Source organism: Lathyrus oleraceus, chromosome 3 (genome assembly GCF_024323335.1).
Source record: "Lathyrus oleraceus cultivar Zhongwan6 chromosome 3, CAAS_Psat_ZW6_1.0, whole genome shotgun sequence".
NCBI lineage: Eukaryota > Viridiplantae > Streptophyta > Magnoliopsida > Fabales > Fabaceae > Lathyrus > Lathyrus oleraceus.
This window is the reverse complement of record NC_066581.1, coordinates 458,687,704-458,692,355: the sequence shown is the minus strand read 5'-3', so window position 1 is coordinate 458,692,355 and position 4,652 is coordinate 458,687,704. Positions and strand designations below refer to the sequence as shown.

General features: G+C 37.5%; 1 long non-coding RNA gene across 1 annotated transcript; it reads right to left on the bottom strand.

Moving 5' to 3' along the window:
• Nucleotides 1-277: 277 nt before the first annotated feature.
• LOC127128170 (uncharacterized) lies at nucleotides 278-2,038 on the bottom strand. Its single transcript, XR_007805742.1, has 2 exons — nucleotides 1,269-2,038; nucleotides 278-533 (listed from the first exon to the last, which is right to left on the bottom strand). It is a non-coding gene; the product is annotated as an uncharacterized LOC127128170 (long non-coding RNA).
• Between the last annotated feature and the right edge of the window lie 2,614 nt (nucleotides 2,039-4,652).

Below are 4,652 nucleotides of genomic sequence, written 5' to 3'. Positions count from 1 at the left end.
ATTTTGTTATCCATTCAACTATTTCATATCCAAATTCCAAAATCCATAATATCTAACCAAATTAACCATATCCATTTGTCCATAATTCTAGTTACCCAAAATCCAAATCCATAATATCAAGCCCATTTTCATTAAATCCAAACCATTATATCCATTTTCATTAAATCTAAACCATTTAATCCACTATCCAAATTCAATTAAGTTCTTCAAGCCTATAATCCATTTTTTCCAATTTCTAATCCATTTTAATAAGGAAATCCATTGTCCATGGCCCAAGTAACCAAAGTGTGAGTCCAATTTTTTTTGCAAAACATGAAAGCTGCAACAACATGGCAAAAGCGTTGCAGTACAATCAAAAGTACATGAAATGAAAAAAGTAATTTGCAGAAGGTACAAATGCTGCAGGAAAACTACAAATCCAAACGCATCCAAAGCTGCTACGCTCAAGCATCCAAAACAGCTGCAGCTAACGCAAGCCAAAACCGCTATCAAAACACGGAGACGTACGAACCAAACGACGGCAACGCCAAAACCTGAAAAATTCATATACATCATTAACAGTTAACCTATAAAAGAAGAATCTAACAGATTTAATTTCACCGAATTTCAAACAGAGTTCTAACTGCAAACTGCTCTCCATTGATTGAAATTAACAGAGTTGAACTCTGTTAATCCTTCGATCTCTATAAAACCATACAGCCCCCATTTTCACAAGGAGAAGGAATCAACCCTCCATAATAGTGAAAAAAAGCTCTCTATAACAAAAAAAAAAGAGAGAAAGAAATAACCGAAACTGCAGAGAGAGAAAAAAAAAGCTCCAACAGAAAAAGTTCAGTTTCACTGTAAGATCCTAACCGAAAATCCATCTTCTTCACCCTCACCAACTCTTAACATAATTAGTTTTTGCAAATCCTTCACCTCTCATTTTCCGGATTCGGGAATGGAAGCTTCAACACATTTTTTCAGATTCTCGAGTCATCATCACCTTCAACTCTGAGAATAAAATATCAGAAATCCCTCACGATTCAGAAATCATCTTCTTAAACCTACATAACAATCTTTCTTCCATCACCCTCAACCTCTCAGCCTCCATCTCCTCCATTTTCAATCTCTCTTCCAATCCCTAACCACCAACCTCTTCACTCCCTCCCCGGACAATGATCAGAACCCTTCTATAACACAATTCGGAACACTGATTTGCAACGAGAAAATAAAAGAATTCGATTAGAGAAGGAGATCGAAGAAGGAAGGGAAGCTGTATTCATTACATGAGCCACACGCAGGAACAATCCGGTAGGTCTCCTCTCCCTTTTAACTCCTTTCTTCCGTACGCAAGAACAAGTGTAACAAATTTGATTTCAGTGATGATTGCGATTTGATGACGAGTCATTCATTTGTTCTTGATTCTTCGATTAAACTGAGAAAGCAAATTGTTGAATCCTTCTCGATGTTTATGCATTGACGACGCCCAATTGAATTGAGGAGAGTAATTAAACTGAGTTGATTTTTGGTTGTGCGGTTGAGTTCTTCGCGTTTGATAGGAGGATACGGCGGTGAAGATCTGTGAAAACCCGAGTTCTTGTGAGGAGAATTTCTGAACCACCCCGAACAACCATTCAATTCACTACACTCCTCATCCTTCGTGCAATGTACTCCACCGAGGGAGCTTCTTCCGATGCCTGTGGTGAGATTCTTTCGCGTATGACGTAAGTGTGTGCGTCTCCGTTAATATTTGGTTGATTTCTTGTGGCGCTGGCATTGATCTTCGGTTTCTAAACTGCGTCAATGGCGATGGTGTGCGAACGAGGCACCGATGGATCCTTTCGTTTGTCATGTAGGTTTCGCATTTGCAACAGCGATTTGGTTTACAGCTACAAGAGCAGAAGCTGGACCGAACCCGATTTTGGGAAATGGTGTTTTTGGGGCTTCCTAATTCACACCCCCAATAGACGCACCCCCCTTTTCACAACGGTTAGGCCATTTGGGCCTTGTATGGGCCCTGCAACCACAATACTATTTGCACCTCCACGGGATTAGGCCCAGGTTCTTAACCTTTAGTTCCTTTCTTTTTTCTTTTTCTGTTGGTTATTTTCAATTAGATTTCGACGTAGGTTTTCTAACTAATTAGGATTTTAAGATTTGATTAGTAATTAGAAAAATTGGGTTCATTCGGATGAATAGGAGCTTTAGTTTGATTAGATTTTTGTTAGGGATTTAGGTTAATTAGAGTAAGTTTTTGGGATTTAGTTAGAAATCTAAAATTGATTAGAAGTTTTAGTGATCAACTAGATTTAGATTAGAATTTTAGACAATTAGATTTTTGTTAGAATTTTAAGATTTGATTTTAGGAATTAGATTTAAATAGAACTTTTAGAAATATTAACTTTGATTAGAAATGTGATTGATTTTAGAAGTTAGATCTAATTGAATTTTAGAAATATTAGGTATATTAAATTAGATCATACTTTAAAATTTAGAAATTAGAATAGTTTAGAATTTAATTGATTTTTCACTAGAATTCATAATTAGAATTTTAATCTCATATTCATAAATTTCTTGAAATGACTGTTTCGCCCCTAGGCATAGAAATAATCCATTTTTGCATGCTCCCATAGTTTAGGCTTTGAGAAAATAATTCCAAACAAACATTAACCCTTTAGATTGTTGTATTCACCTTTAACTAATTTTTGCCCATCGATTAAGTTGGTCAGAGTACGCTTTGATCGACTAAATCCTTTGACCGCGCTTAACTCCCCAAGCTTATCCTTGTGATCAAGATGTTGGATGCTGGATCTCCAAGTTCAATCAAGATTCAAAGATCAAGATCGTGAATTCAAGCGATTCAAGTCAGTACGAGACATGACTACTATTCAAGTACTACAAAGTTCAAATCCAACACTTGTTAATCATGAGACAAGTTGTGTGCCATGGAGTCTTAAGTAATAGAGAAAGGATGGGAATGGAGAATTCCTACCCCCATTTTGAATATCTTTGGGTGCAGGACGAATGACCTGTTTGCTCATGGTATTCACCTTTATTCATAGGCTTTAGCATAGTTGATTCAAGTTGATAAACAAGCCTTCATCATCCAAAGACAACCCTTCATCATGGGAAGCTGCAAGGAGATTCAAATTCAACACTGATCGATTATGATGCAAGTTGCGCGTCATGAGCCTTAAGTAGTAGAGAAGGAATTGGACTGGAGGATTCCTACCCCCATTCTGAATATCTTTGGGTATGGGATGAATGACCCAGTGCTCACTGTATTCGCCTCTATTCATAGACTTTAGTGCAATTTAAATCGAATAATTGATAAGTCTTTCTGCACAGACTGAAGATCAGACTTCCACCTTTCAGGGTTTCTCTTTCTATCCTTTTATTCTCCCAGTAAAACAAAAACCATTTTGTGAATAAACTCAAAAACAATTAACCCTACGATTAGAATTGTACGACACGAGCCTTAAGTAATGGAGAAGGAATGGGACTGGAGAATTCTTACCCCCATTCTGAATATCTTTGGATGCGGGACAAATGACTCAGTTTCTCATTATATTCATCTCCATTCGTAGGCTTTAGTATGATTCAAATCATGATTCTCATTTCATAATAAAATCAAACTCACCTCATCAAACTCAGTTATACCATTGGGCTTCATTTTCAGTTTAAAACCTTTTCAGAAAGGGCGTGTTACTTCTGTTTTACCGTGAACGATGCTTAAGCCTCCATGCGCGAGCAAGCAGTGTTTAACTGCTAGAGTGTGATCTGAGTTCATCCATTCTACCACAAACAGACAAACGTTTAAATCTCCCATGCTCGAGCATACAAGCCAGTCGATAGTAGAACGTGAACGTTAATACTGTCCTCTAAAAACAACTAACGCATCCGTCCTAGTTCCACGAACTACGGAGCTCTGATTTCCTCATTGCACGAATGAGGATACGTAGTGTCATACGGTGAACTGACTTGGGGTATTTTGCTTTTTATCGCAATGTCGCGGATAGCAAGAGTCGCCACCGACTTTTCTTTTATCCAATAAGGAAAGGTGGAAAAGAACAGGAAAGACCTCAATAGATTTTGGGTTCGGGAGGTACATTATACAAAGGGAAGGTATTAGCACCCTTTGTATCCATGGTTATCCATGGGCTCTTAATTGCTGGATCACTTATATTTTTGTCTGAAAAGTGTTGGTGAATTGTTTAAAAATGTTTCGAAAAGAGAGTTTAACTTTGTAATGATTCTCGTATGAATGTATACAAAGTATTTATCTCGTTTGATTTTGAAAAACAGTTTAGAAAAATATAACTTGGTAATGATTCTAGTATGAATGTATACCAAGTGGTGATTTTCTAGGACTTGCAAAGTGTGAGGGGTGGAAAATGTTTTAGGTTATGATCCAGTAATTGAGAGTTATACCTTCCTAAGGTCGTTATGGGCATTTCCTATCCTTATGAGGGTAAAACTGTCCTTACTATTGAGAAGTAAGTAGTTTTATCCTTTGGATGTAAAAGGGTCATTGTAGGGTCATCGATAGGTCATTGAGGGCAACAGTTGTAAGGATACCTTAGCATTCGAAGGGACGATCATCATTTAACCGTAGGCTACACCGAAGGGTCATCGAGGGACAAAATCGTATTTTCGAAGGCAACATCCGA